The sequence below is a fragment of the Phalangium opilio genome, unplaced genomic scaffold (assembly GCF_054372755.1).
Source record: "Phalangium opilio isolate 3A_F unplaced genomic scaffold, DU_Popi_V2 ptg000053l_1, whole genome shotgun sequence".
Classification (NCBI taxonomy): Eukaryota; Metazoa; Arthropoda; class Arachnida; order Opiliones; family Phalangiidae; genus Phalangium; species Phalangium opilio.
The window spans coordinates 2,619,756-2,634,219 of NW_028324172.1; the positions used below are offsets into that span (position 1 = coordinate 2,619,756).

The following is a 14,464-nucleotide window of genomic DNA, read 5'->3' on the forward strand; positions in this document are numbered from 1 at the left end:
TCGATTTAACTAAAATAAACGGAATGATCCGTGCTGTTACAGGGGGAACTCAGGTTTGAACCAAGGACCTCTCGATCTGCAGTCGAATGCTCTACCATTAAGCTATTTCCCCTAGTTCAAGGCCGTAATGTCGATTTAACTAAAATAAAAGGAATGATCCGTGCTGTTACAGGGGGAACTCGGGTTTGCACCAAGGACCTCTCGATCTGCAGTCGAATGCTTTACAATTGAGCTATTCCCCTTTTTTCCTCGCCCTAATGTCGATTTAACTAAAATAGACGGAACGATCCGTGCTGTTATAGCGGGAGCTCGGGTTTGAACCAAGGACCTCTCGATCTGCAGTCGAATGCTCTACCATTGAGCTATTCCCTCTTGTTCAAGGCCGTAATGTCGATTTAACTAAAATAAACGAAATGATCCGTGCTGTTACAGGGGGAACTCGGGTTTAAACCAAGGACCTCTCGATCTGCAGTCGAATGCTCTACCACTGAGTCATTCCCCTTTGTTCATAACCGTAATGTCGATTTAACTAAAATAAACGGAATGATCCGTGCTGTTACAGGGGGAACTCAGGTTTGAACCAAGGACCTCTCGATCTGCAGTCGAATGCTCTACCACTAAGCTATTCCCCCTAGTTCAAGGCCGTAATGTTGATTTATCTAAAATAAAGGCAATGATCCGTGCTGTTACAGGGAGAACTCGGGTTTGAACCAAGGACCTCTCAATCTTCAGTCGAATGCTCTACCACTGAACTATTCCCCCTTGTTCATAGCCGTAATGTCGATTTAACTAAAATAAACGGAATGATCCGTGCTGTTACAGGGGGAACTCAGGTTTGAACCAAGGACCTCTCGATCTGCAGTCGAATGCTCTACCACTGAGCCATTCCCCTTTGTTCATAACCGTAATGTCGACTTAACTAAAATAAACGAAATAATCCGTACTATTACAGGGAGAACTCGGGTTTGAACCAAGGACCTCTCGATCTGCAGTCGAATGCTTTACCATTGAGCTATTCCCCTTTTTTCCTCGCCCTAATGTCGATTTAACTAAAATAGACGGAACGATCCGTGTTGTTATAGCGGGAGCTCGGGTTTGAACCAAGGACCTCTCGATCTGCAGTCGAATGCTCTACCACTGAGCTATTCCTCCTTTTTCAAGGCCGTAATGTCGATTTAACTAAAATAACGGAATGATCCGTGCTGTTACAGGGCGAACTCGGGTTTGAACCAAGGACCTCTCGATCTGCAGTCGAATGCTCTACCACTGAGCTATTCCCCCTTGTTCAAGCCTGTAATGTCGATTTAACTAAAATAAACGGAATGATCCGTGCTGTTACAGGGGGAACTCAGGTTTGAACCAAGGACCTCTCGGTCTGCGGTCGATTGCTCAACCACTGAGCTATTCCCCCTTTTTCAAGGCCGTAATGTGATTTAACTGAAATAACGGAATGATCCGTGCTGTTACAGGGGGAACTCGGGTTTGAACCAAGGACCTCTCGATCTGCAGTCGAATGCTCAACCACTGAGCTATTCCCCCTTGTTCAAGGCCGTAATGTTGATTTAACTAAAATAAAGGCAATGATCCCTGCTGTTACAGGGAGAACTCGGGTTTGAACCAAGGACCTCTCAATCTGCAGTCGAATGCTCTACCAAAAATAAACGGAATGATCCGTGCTGTTACAGGGGGAAACCAGGTTTGAACCAAGGACCTCTCGATCTGCAGTCGAATGCTCTACCACTGAGCTCTTCCCCCTAGTTCAAGGTCGTAATGTCGATTTAACTAAAATAAAAGGAATGATCCGTGCTGTTAGAGGAGGAATTCGGGTTTGCACCAAGGACCTCTCGAGCTGCAGTCGAATGCTCTACCGCTGAGCTATTCCCCCTTGTTCATAACCGTAATGTCGATTTAACTAAAATAAACGAAATGATCCGTGCTGTTACAGGGGGAACTCGGGTTTAAACCAAGGATCTCTCGATCTGCAGTCGAATGCTCTACCACTGAGCCATTCCCCTTTGTTCATAACCGTAATGTTGACTTAACTAAAATAAACGAAATGATCCGTACTATTACAGGGAGAACTCGGGTTTGAACCAAGGACCTCTCGATCTGCAGTCGAATGCTTTACCATTGAGCTATTCCCCTTTTTTCCTCACCCTAATGTCGATTTAACTAAAATAGACGGAACGATCCGTGCTGTTATAGCGGGAGCTCGGGTTTGAACCAAGGACCTCTCGATCTGCAGTCGAATGCTCTACCACTGAGCTATTCCCCCTAGTTCAAGGCCGTAATGTTGATTTAACTAAAATAAAGACAATGATCCGTGCTGTTACAGGGAGAACTCGGGTTTGAACCAAGGACCTCTCAATCTGCAGTCGAATGCTCTACCACTGAGCTATTCTCCCTTTTTCAAGGCCGTAATGTCGATTTAACTAAAATAAACGGAATGATCCGTGCTGTTACAGGGGGAACTCAGGTTTGAACCAAGGACCTCAGATCTGCAGTCGAATGCTCAACCACTGAGCTATTCCCCCTTTTTCAAGGCCGTAATGTCGATTTAACTGAAATAACGGAATGATCCGTGCTGTTACAGGGGGAACTCGGGTTTGAACCAAGGACCTCTCGATCTGCAGTCGAATGCTCTACCACTGAGCTATTCCCCCTTGTTCAAGGCCGTAATGTCGATTTAACTAAAATAAACGGAATGATCCGTGCTGTTACAGGGGGAAACCAGGTTTGAACCAAGGACCTCTCGATCTGCAGTCGAATGCTCTACCACTGAGCTCTTCCCCCTAGTTCAAGGCCGTAATGTCGATTTAACTAAAATAAAAGGAATGATCCGTGCTGTTACAGGGGGAACTCGGGTTTGCACCAAGGACCTCTCGATCTACAGTCGAATGCTCTACCGCTGAGCTATTCCCCCTTGTTCATAACCGTAATGTCGATTTAACTAAAATAAACGAAATGATCCGTGCTGTTACAGGGGGAACTCGGGTTTAAACCAAGGACCTCTCGATCTGCAGTCGAATGCTCTACCACTGAGCCATTCCCCTTTGTTCATAACCGTAATGTCGACTTAACGAAAATAAACGAAATGATCCGTACTATTACAGGGAGAACTCGGGTTTGAACCAAGGACCTCTCGATCTGCAGTCGAATGCTTTACAATTGAGCTATTCCCCTTTTTTCCTCGCCCTAATGTCGATTTAACTAAAATAGACGGAACGATCCGTGCTGTTATAGCGGGAGCTCGGGTTTGAACCAAGGACCTCTCGATCTGCAGTCGAATGCTCTACCATTGAGCTATTCCCTCTTGTTCAAGGCCGTAATGTCGATTTAACTAAAATAAACGAAATGATCCGTGCTGTTACAGGGGGAACTCGGGTTTAAACCAAGGACCTCTCGATCTGCAGTCGAATGCTCTACCACTGAGTCATTCCCCTTTGTTCATAACCGTAATGTCGATTTAACTAAAATAAACGGAATGATCCGTGCTGTTACAGGGGGAACTCAGGTTTGAACCAAGGACCTCTCGATCTGCAGTCGAATGCTCTACCACTAAGCTATTCCCCCTAGTTCAAGGCCGTAATGTTGATTTATCTAAAATAAAGGCAATGATCCGTGCTGTTACAGGGAGAACTCGGGTTTGAACCAAGGACCTCTCAATCTTCAGTCGAATGCTCTACCACTGAGCTATTCCCCCTTGTTCATAGCCGTAATGTCGATTTAACTAAAATAAACGGAATGATCCGTGCTGTTACAGGGGGAACTCAGGTTTGAACCAAGGACCTCTCGATCTGCAGTCGAATGCTCTACCACTGAGCCATTCCCCTTTGTTCATAACCGTAATGTCGACTTAAAGGGTGACAAGCAGCAAAATCAAAAAAATTGAGATTTTGTGCCTAAAAGGTAGAGCAGAAAAAATTATCCGAGAAAATATATACTTTTAGTACATTCAGAATACATTTTATAGTCGCAAAATTGCAAAAACCAAAATTGGCAAAATTTAACGTCTGACAAATTTCTGGGGGGCTCTATTTTATATAGAGCCCCCCCCCACGCGCCAGCGATTAGAGACATTGGAGATTCTCGTTCCGATTTCCATCGCTTACTGCCTTCAGCGCGTGACTATAGAGGGCAACAGGGCGTTGACGGGTCACGGGTGCGAAGCGCGCTCTCGAGTGGGCGAAACATATGCTTTTCTACGCGCCAGAAATAGTTTTAAGCCACGCCCCTAAATTGAAAATTTGAATTTCACCGGGAATTTTTTGTGTAAAAACGGTGTTTTGTAATTCTTATTGTGAAAAAACGACTGAATATTTTTAAGTGAAATTTTGAATGAGCACGTTTTACATCATTCCTCACCCAAAAAATAGGTTTCAATTAAATTTAATTTTCTGCACCTCCCCCTTTAACTAAAATAAACGAAATAATCCGTACTATTACAGGGAGAACTCGGGTTTGAACCAAGGACCTCTCGATCTGCAGTCGAATGCTTTACCATTGAGCTATTCCCCTTTTTTCCTCGCCCTAATGTCGATTTAACTAAAATAGACGGAATGATCCGTGCTGTTACAGGGCGAACTCGGGTTTGAACCAAGGACCTCTCGATCTGCAGTCGAATGCTCTACCACTGAGCTATTCCCCCTTGTTCAAGCCTGTAATGTCGATTTAACTAAAATAAACGGAATGATCCGTGCTGTTACAGGGGGAACTCAGGTTTGAACCAAGGACCTCTCGGTCTGCGGTCGATTGCTCAACCACTGAGCTATTCCCCCTTTTTCAAGGCCGTAATGTCGATTTAACTGAAATAACGGAATGATCCGTGCTGTTACAGGGGGAACTCGGGTTTGAACCAAGGACCTCTCGATCTGCAGTCGAATGCTCAACCACTGAGCTATTCCCCCTTGTTCAAGGCCGTAATGTTGATTTAACTAAAATAAAGGCAATGATCCGTGCTGTTACAGGGAGAACTCGGGTTTGAATCAAGGACCTCTCAATCTGCAGTCGAATGCTCTACCAAAAATAAACGGAATGATCCGTGCTGTTACAGGGGGAAACCAGGTTTGAACCAAGGACCTCTCGATCTGCAGTCGAATGCTTTACAATTGAGCTATTCCCCTTTTTTCCTCGCCCTAATGTCGATTTAACTAAAATAGACGGAACGATCCGTGCTGTTATAGCGGGAGCTCGGGTTTGAACCAAGGACCTCTCGATCTGCAGTCGAATGCTCTACCATTGAGCTATTCCCTCTTGTTCAAGGCCGTAATGTCGATTTAACTAAAATAAACGAAATGATCCGTGCTGTTACAGGGGGAACTCGGGTTTAAACCAAGGATCTCTCGATCTGCAGTCGAATGCTCTACCACTGAGCCATTCCCCTTTGTTCATAACCGTAATGTCGACTTAACTAAAATAAACGAAATGATCCGTACTATTACAGGGAGAACTCGGGTTTGAACCAAGGACCTCTCGATCTGCAGTCGAATGCTTTACCATTGAGCTATTCCCCTTTTTTCCTCGCCCAAATGTCGATTTAACTAAAATAGACGGAACGATCCGTGCTGTTATAGCGGGAGCTCGGGTTTGAACCAAGGACCTCTCGATCTGCAGTCGAATGCTCTACCACTGAGCCATTCCCCTTTGTTCATAACCGTAATGTCGACTTAACGAAAATAAACGAAATGATCCGTACTATTACAGGGAGAACTCGGGTTTGAACCAAGGACCTCTCGATCTGCAGTCGAATGCTTTACAATTGAGCTATTCCCCTTTTTTCCTCGCCCTAATGTCGATTTAACTAAAATAGACGGAACGATCCGTGCTGTTATAGCGGGAGCTCGGGTTTGAACCAAGGACCTCTCGATCTGCAGTCGAATGCTCTACCATTGAGCTATTCCCTCTTGTTCAAGGCCGTAATGTCGATTTAACTAAAATAAACGAAATGATCCGTGCTGTTACAGGGGGAACTCGGGTTTAAACCAAGGACCTCTCGATCTGCAGTCGAATGCTCTACCACTGAGTCATTCCCCTTTGTTCATAACCGTAATGTCGATTTAACTAAAATAAACGGAATGATCCGTGCTGTTACAGGGGGAACTCAGGTTTGAACCAAGGACCTCTCGATCTGCAGTCGAATGCTCTACCACTAAGCTATTCCCCCTAGTTCAAGGCCGTAATGTTGATTTATCTAAAATAAAGGCAATGATCCGTGCTGTTACAGGGAGAACTCGGGTTTGAACCAAGGACCTCTCAATCTTCAGTCGAATGCTCTACCACTGAGCTATTCCCCCTTGTTCATAGCCGTAATGTCGATTTAACTAAAATAAACGGAATGATCCGTGCTGTTACAGGGGGAACTCAGGTTTGAACCAAGGACCTCTCGATCTGCAGTCGAATGCTCAACCACTGAGCTATTCCCCCTTGTTCAAGGCCGTAATGTTGATTTAACTAAAATAAAGGCAATGATCCGTGCTGTTACAGGGAGAACTCGGGTTTGAATCAAGGACCTCTCAATCTGCAGTCGAATGCTCTACCAAAAATAAACGGAATGATCCGTGCTGTTACAGGGGGAAACCAGGTTTGAACCAAGGACCTCTCGATCTGCAGTCGAATGCTTTACAATTGAGCTATTCCCCTTTTTTCCTCGCCCTAATGTCGATTTAACTAAAATAGACGGAACGATCCGTGCTGTTATAGCGGGAGCTCGGGTTTGAACCAAGGACCTCTCGATCTGCAGTCGAATGCTCTACCATTGAGCTATTCCCTCTTGTTCAAGGCCGTAATGTCGATTTAACTAAAATAAACGAAATGATCCGTGCTGTTACAGGGGGAACTCGGGTTTAAACCAAGGATCTCTCGATCTGCAGTCGAATGCTCTACCACTGAGCCATTCCCCTTTGTTCATAACCGTAATGTCGACTTAACTAAAATAAACGAAATGATCCGTACTATTACAGGGAGAACTCGGGTTTGAACCAAGGACCTCTCGATCTGCAGTCGAATGCTTTACCATTGAGCTATTCCCCTTTTTTCCTCGCCCAAATGTCGATTTAACTAAAATAGACGGAACGATCCGTGCTGTTATAGCGGGAGCTCGGGTTTGAACCAAGGACCTCTCGATCTGCAGTCGAATGCTCTACCACTGAGCCATTCCCCTTTGTTCATAACCGTAATGTCGACTTAACGAAAATAAACGAAATGATCCGTACTATTACAGGGAGAACTCGGGTTTGAACCAAGGACCTCTCGATCTGCAGTCGAATGCTTTACAATTGAGCTATTCCCCTTTTTTCCTCGCCCTAATGTCGATTTAACTAAAATAGACGGAACGATCCGTGCTGTTATAGCGGGAGCTCGGGTTTGAACCAAGGACCTCTCGATCTGCAGTCGAATGCTCTACCATTGAGCTATTCCCTCTTGTTCAAGGCCGTAATGTCGATTTAACTAAAATAAACGAAATGATCCGTGCTGTTACAGGGGGAACTCGGGTTTAAACCAAGGACCTCTCGATCTGCAGTCGAATGCTCTACCACTGAGTCATTCCCCTTTGTTCATGACCGTAATGTCGATTTAACTAAAATAAACGGAATGATCCGTGCTGTTACAGGGGGAACTCAGGTTTGAACCAAGGACCTCTCGATCTGCAGTCGAATGCTCTACCACTAAGCTATTCCCCCTAGTTCAAGGCCGTAATGTTGATTTATCTAAAATAAAGGCAATGATCCGTGCTGTTACAGGGAGAACTCGGGTTTGAACCAAGGACCTCTCAATCTTCAGTCGAATGCTCTACCACTGAGCTATTCCCCCTTGTTCATAGCCGTAATGTCGATTTAACTAAAATAAACGGAATGATCCGTGCTGTTACAGGGGGAACTCAGGTTTGAACCAAGGACCTCTCGATCTGCAGTCGAATGCTCTACCACTGAGCCATTCCCCTTTGTTCATAACCGTAATGTCGACTTAACTAAAATAAACGAAATAATCCGTACTATTACAGGGAGAACTCGGGTTTGAACCAAGGACCTCTCGATCTGCAGTCGAATGCTTTACCATTGAGCTATTCCCCTTTTTTCCTCGCCCTAATGTCGATTTAACTAAAATAGACGGAATGATCCGTGCTGTTACAGGGCGAACTCGGGTTTGAACCAAGGACCTCTCGATCTGCAGTCGAATGCTCTACCACTGAGCTATTCCCCCTTGTTCAAGCCTGTAATGTCGATTTAACTAAAATAAACGGAATGATCCGTGCTGTTACAGGGGGAACTCAGGTTTGAACCAAGGACCTCTCGGTCTGCGGTCGATTGCTCAACCACTGAGCTATTCCCCCTTTTTCAAGGCCGTAATGTCGATTTAACTGAAATAACGGAAAGATCCGTGCTGTTACAGGGGGAACTCGGGTTTGAACCAAGGACCTCTCGATCTGCAGTCGAATGCTCAACCACTGAGCTATTCCCCCTTGTTCAAGGCCGTAATGTTGATTTAACTAAAATAAAGGCAATGATCCGTGCTGTTACAGGGAGAACTCGGGTTTGAACCAAGGACCTCTCAATCTGCAGTCGAATGCTCTACCAAAAATAAACGGAATGATCCGTGCTGTTACAGGGGGAAACCAGGTTTGAACCAAGGACCTCTCGATCTGCAGTCGAATGCTCTACCACTGAGCTCTTCCCCCTAGTTCAAGGTCGTAATGTCGATTTAACTAAAATAAAAGGAATGATCCGTGCTGTTAGAGGAGGAACTCGGGTTTGCACCAAGGACCTCTCGAGCTGCAGTCGAATGCTGTACCGCTGAGCTATTCCCCCTTGTTCATAACCGTAATGTCGATTTAACTAAAATAAACGAAATGATCCGTGCTGTTACAGGGGGAACTCGGGTTTAAACCAAGGATCTCTCGATCTGCAGTCGAATGCTCTACCACTGAGCCATTCCCCTTTGTTCATAACCGTAATGTCGACTTAACTAAAATAAACGAAATGATCCGTACTATTACAGGGAGAACTCGGGTTTGAACCAAGGACCTCTCGATCTGCAGTCGAATGCTTTACCATTGAGCTATTCCCCTTTTTTCCTCGCCCAAATGTCGATTTAACTAAAATAGACGGAACGATCCGTGCTGTTATAGCGGGAGCTCGGGTTTGAACCTAGGACCTCTCGATCTGCAGTCGAATGATCTACCACTGAGCTATTCCCCTTTGTTCATAACCGTAATGTCGATTTAACTAAAATAAAGGCAATGATCCGTGCTGTTACAGGGGGAACTCGGGTTTAAACCAAGGACCTCTCGATCTGCAGTCGAATGCTCTACCACTGAGCCATTCCCCTTTGTTCATAACCGTAATGTCGACTTAACGAAAATAAACGAAATGATCCGTACTATTACAGGGAGAAGTCGGGTTTGAACCAAGGACCTCTCGATCTGCAGTCGAATGCTTTACAATTGAGCTATTCCCCTTTTTTCCTCGCCCTAATGTCGATTTAACTAAAATAGACGGAACGATCCGTGCTGTTATAGCGGGAGCTCGGGTTTGAACCAAGGACCTCTCGATCTGCAGTCGAATGCTCTACCATTGAGCTATTCCCTCTTGTTCAAGGCCGTAATGTCGATTTAACTAAAATAAACGAAATGATCCGTGCTGTTACAGGGGGAACTCGGGTTTAAACCAAGGACCTCTCGATCTGCAGTCGAATGCTCTACCACTGAGTCATTCCCCTTTGTTCATAACCGTAATGTCGATTTAACTAAAATAAACGGAATGATCCGTGCTGTTACAGGGGGAACTCAGGTTTGAACCAAGGACCTCTCGATCTGCAGTCGAATGCTCTACCACTAAGCTATTCCCCCTAGTTCAAGGCCGTAATGTTGATTTATCTAAAATAAAGGCAATGATCCGTGCTGTTACAGGGAGAACTCGGGTTTGAACCAAGGACCTCTCAATCTTCAGTCGAATGCTCTACCACTGAGCTATTCCCCCTTGTTCATAGCCGTAATGTCGATTTAACTAAAATAAACGGAATGATCCGTGCTGTTACAGGGGGAACTCAGGTTTGAACCAAGGACCTCTCGATCTGCAGTCGAATGCTCTACCACTGAGCCATTCCCCTTTGTTCATAACCGTAATGTCGACTTAACTAAAATAAACGAAATAATCCGTACTATTACAGGGAGAACTCGGGTTTGAACCAAGGACCTCTCGATCTGCAGTCGAATGCTTTACCATTGAGCTATTCCCCTTTTTTCCTCGCCCTAATGTCGATTTAACTAAAATAGACGGAATGATCCGTGCTGTTACAGGGCGAACTCGGGTTTGAACCAAGGACCTCTCGATCTGCAGTCGAATGCTCTACCACTGAGCTATTCCCCCTTGTTCAAGCCTGTAATGTCGATTTAACTAAAATAAACGGAATGATCCGTGCTGTTACAGGGGGAACTCAGGTTTGAACCAAGGACCTCTCGGTCTGCGGTCGATTGCTCAACCACTGAGCTATTCCCCCTTTTTCAAGGCCGTAATGTCGATTTAACTGAAATAACGGAAAGATCCGTGCTGTTACAGGGGGAACTCGGGTTTGAACCAAGGACCTCTCGATCTGCAGTCGAATGCTCAACCACTGAGCTATTCCCCCTTGTTCAAGGCCGTAATGTTGATTTAACTAAAATAAAGGCAATGATCCGTGCTGTTACAGGGAGAACTCGGGTTTGAACCAAGGACCTCTCAATCTGCAGTCGAATGCTCTACCAAAAATAAACGGAATGATCCGTGCTGTTACAGGGGGAAACCAGGTTTGAACCAAGGACCTCTCGATCTGCAGTCGAATGCTCTACCACTGAGCTCTTCCCCCTAGTTCAAGGTCGTAATGTCGATTTAACTAAAATAAAAGGAATGATCCGTGCTGTTAGAGGAGGAACTCGGGTTTGCACCAAGGACCTCTCGAGCTGCAGTCGAATGCTGTACCGCTGAGCTATTCCCCCTTGTTCATAACCGTAATGTCGATTTAACTAAAATAAACGAAATGATCCGTGCTGTTACAGGGGGAACTCGGGTTTAAACCAAGGATCTCTCGATCTGCAGTCGAATGCTCTACCACTGAGCCATTCCCCTTTGTTCATAACCGTAATGTCGACTTAACTAAAATAAACGAAATGATCCGTACTATTACAGGGAGAACTCGGGTTTGAACCAAGGACCTCTCGATCTGCAGTCGAATGCTTTACCATTGAGCTATTCCCCTTTTTTCCTCGCCCAAATGTCGATTTAACTAAAATAGACGGAACGATCCGTGCTGTTATAGCGGGAGCTCGGGTTTGAACCAAGGACCTCTCGATCTGCAGTCGAATGATCTACCACTGAGCTATTCCCCTTTGTTCATAACCGTAATGTCGATTTAACTAAAATAAAGGCAATGATCCGTGCTGTTACAGGGGGAACTCGGGTTTAAACCAAGGACCTCTCGATCTGCAGTCGAATGCTCTACCACTGAGCCATTCCCCTTTGTTCATAACCGTAATGTCGACTTAACGAAAATAAACGAAATGATCCGTACTATTACAGGGAGAACTCGGGTTTGAACCAAGGACCTCTCGATCTGCAGTCGAATGCTTTACAATTGAGCTATTCCCCTTTTTTCCTCGCCCTAATGTCGATTTAACTAAAATAGACGGAACGATCCGTGCTGTTATAGCGGGAGCTCGGGTTTGAACCAAGGACCTCTCGATCTGCAGTCGAATGCTCTACCATTGAGCTATTCCCTCTTGTTCAAGGCCGTAATGTCGATTTAACTAAAATAAACGAAATGATCCGTGCTGTTACAGGGGGAACTCGGGTTTAAACCAAGGACCTCTCGATCTGCAGTCGAATGCTCTACCACTGAGTCATTCCCCTTTGTTCATAACCGTAATGTCGATTTAACTAAAATAAACGGAATGATCCGTGCTGTTACAGGGGGAACTCAGGTTTGAACCAAGGACCTCTCGATCTGCAGTCGAATGCTCTACCACTAAGCTATTCCCCCTAGTTCAAGGCCGTAATGTTGATTTATCTAAAATAAAGGCAATGATCCGTGCTGTTACAGGGAGAACTCGGGTTTGAACCAAGGACCTCTCAATCTTCAGTCGAATGCTCTACCACTGAGCTATTCCCCCTTGTTCATAGCCGTAATGTCGATTTAACTAAAATAAACGGAATGATCCGTGCTGTTACAGGGGGAACTCAGGTTTGAACCAAGGACCTCTCGATCTGCAGTCGAATGCTCTACCACTGAGCCATTCCCCTTTGTTCATAACCGTAATGTCGACTTAACTAAAATAAACGAAATAATCCGTACTATTACAGGGAGAACTCGGGTTTGAACCAAGGACCTCTCGATCTGCAGTCGAATGCTTTACCATTGAGCTATTCCCCTTTTTTCCTCGCCCTAATGTCGATTTAACTAAAATAGACGGAATGATCCGTGCTGTTACAGGGCGAACTCGGGTTTGAACCAAGGACCTCTCGATCTGCAGTCGAATGCTCTACCACTGAGCTATTCCCCCTTGTTCAAGCCTGTAATGTCGATTTAACTAAAATAAACGGAATGATCCGTGCTGTTACAGGGGGAACTCAGGTTTGAACCAAGGACCTCTCGGTCTGCGGTCGATTGCTCAACCACTGAGCTATTCCCCCTTTTTCAAGGCCGTAATGTCGATTTAACTGAAATAACGGAAAGATCCGTGCTGTTACAGGGGGAACTCGGGTTTGAACCAAGGACCTCTCGATCTGCAGTCGAATGCTCAACCACTGAGCTATTCCCCCTTGTTCAAGGCCGTAATGTTGATTTAACTAAAATAAAGGCAATGATCCGTGCTGTTACAGGGAGAACTCGGGTTTGAACCAAGGACCTCTCAATCTGCAGTCGAATGCTCTACCAAAAATAAACGGAATGATCCGTGCTGTTACAGGGGGAAACCAGGTTTGAACCAAGGACCTCTCGATCTGCAGTCGAATGCTCTACCACTGAGCTCTTCCCCCTAGTTCAAGGTCGTAATGTCGATTTAACTAAAATAAAAGGAATGATCCGTGCTGTTAGAGGAGGAACTCGGGTTTGCACCAAGGACCTCTCGAGCTGCAGTCGAATGCTGTACCGCTGAGCTATTCCCCCTTGTTCATAACCGTAATGTCGATTTAACTAAAATAAACGAAATGATCCGTGCTGTTACAGGGGGAACTCGGGTTTAAACCAAGGATCTCTCGATCTGCAGTCGAATGCTCTACCACTGAGCCATTCCCCTTTGTTCATAACCGTAATGTCGACTTAACTAAAATAAACGAAATGATCCGTACTATTACAGGGAGAACTCGGGTTTGAACCAAGGACCTCTCGATCTGCAGTCGAATGCTTTACCATTGAGCTATTCCCCTTTTTTCCTCGCCCTAATGTCGATTTAACTAAAATAGACGGAATGATCCGTGCTGTTACAGGGCGAACTCGGGTTTGAACCAAGGACCTCTCGATCTGCAGTCGAATGCTCTACCACTGAGCTATTCCCCCTTGTTCAAGCCTGTAATGTCGATTTAACTAAAATAAACGGAATGATCCGTGCTGTTACAGGGGGAACTCAGGTTTGAACCAAGGACCTCTCGGTCTGCGGTCGATTGCTCAACCACTGAGCTATTCCCCCTTTTTCAAGGCCGTAATGTCGATTTAACTGAAATAACGGAAAGATCCGTGCTGTTACAGGGGGAACTCGGGTTTGAACCAAGGACCTCTCGATCTGCAGTCGAATGCTCAACCACTGAGCTATTCCCCCTTGTTCAAGGCCGTAATGTTGATTTAACTAAAATAAAGGCAATGATCCGTGCTGTTACAGGGAGAACTCGGGTTTGAACCAAGGACCTCTCAATCTGCAGTCGAATGCTCTACCAAAAATAAACGGAATGATCCGTGCTGTTACAGGGGGAAACCAGGTTTGAACCAAGGACCTCTCGATCTGCAGTCGAATGCTCTACCACTGAGCTCTTCCCCCCAGTTCAAGGTCGTAATGTCGATTTAACTAAAATAAAAGGAATGATCCGTGCTGTTAGAGGAGGAACTCGGGTTTGCACCAAGGACCTCTCGAGCTGCAGTCGAATGCTGTACCGCTGAGCTATTCCCCCTTGTTCATAACCGTAATGTCGATTTAACTAAAATAAACGAAATGATCCGTGCTGTTACAGGGGGAACTCGGGTTTAAACCAAGGATCTCTCGATCTGCAGTCGAATGCTCTACCACTGAGCCATTCCCCTTTGTTCATAACCGTAATGTCGACTTAACTAAAATAAACGAAATGATCCGTACTATTACAGGGAGAACTCGGGTTTGAACCAAGGACCTCTCGATCTGCAGTCGAATGCTTTACCATTGAGCTATTCCCCTTTTTTCCTCGCCCAAATGTCGATTTAACTAAAATAGACGGAACGATCCGTGCTGTTATAGCGGGAGCTCGGGTTT

The 14,464-nt window shown here is 45.3% G+C and overlaps 9 non-coding genes across 9 annotated transcripts; all 9 read right to left on the reverse strand.

Moving 5' to 3' along the window:
• Positions 1–1,467: 1,467 nt before the first annotated feature.
• On the reverse strand, positions 1,468–1,539 carry TRNAC-GCA (transfer RNA cysteine (anticodon GCA)). The gene has a single exon. It is a non-coding gene; the product is annotated as a tRNA-Cys (tRNA).
• A 794-nt stretch (positions 1,540–2,333) lies between these two features.
• On the reverse strand, positions 2,334–2,405 carry TRNAC-GCA (transfer RNA cysteine (anticodon GCA)). The gene has a single exon. It is a non-coding gene; the product is annotated as a tRNA-Cys (tRNA).
• A 186-nt stretch (positions 2,406–2,591) lies between these two features.
• Positions 2,592–2,663, reverse strand: TRNAC-GCA (transfer RNA cysteine (anticodon GCA)). Its single transcript has one exon. It is a non-coding gene; the product is annotated as a tRNA-Cys (tRNA).
• Positions 2,664–2,851: 188 nt separating this feature from the next.
• Positions 2,852–2,923, reverse strand: TRNAY-GUA (transfer RNA tyrosine (anticodon GUA)). The gene has a single exon. It is a non-coding gene; the product is annotated as a tRNA-Tyr (tRNA).
• A 1,912-nt stretch (positions 2,924–4,835) lies between these two features.
• TRNAC-GCA (transfer RNA cysteine (anticodon GCA)) lies at positions 4,836–4,907 on the reverse strand. Its single transcript has one exon. It is a non-coding gene; the product is annotated as a tRNA-Cys (tRNA).
• Positions 4,908–8,386: 3,479 nt separating this feature from the next.
• On the reverse strand, positions 8,387–8,458 carry TRNAC-GCA (transfer RNA cysteine (anticodon GCA)). Its single transcript has one exon. It is a non-coding gene; the product is annotated as a tRNA-Cys (tRNA).
• Positions 8,459–10,551: 2,093 nt separating this feature from the next.
• On the reverse strand, positions 10,552–10,623 carry TRNAC-GCA (transfer RNA cysteine (anticodon GCA)). Its single transcript has one exon. It is a non-coding gene; the product is annotated as a tRNA-Cys (tRNA).
• Positions 10,624–12,716: 2,093 nt separating this feature from the next.
• Positions 12,717–12,788, reverse strand: TRNAC-GCA (transfer RNA cysteine (anticodon GCA)). The gene has a single exon. It is a non-coding gene; the product is annotated as a tRNA-Cys (tRNA).
• Positions 12,789–13,711: 923 nt separating this feature from the next.
• Positions 13,712–13,783, reverse strand: TRNAC-GCA (transfer RNA cysteine (anticodon GCA)). Its single transcript has one exon. It is a non-coding gene; the product is annotated as a tRNA-Cys (tRNA).
• Positions 13,784–14,464: the final 681 nt, after the last annotated feature.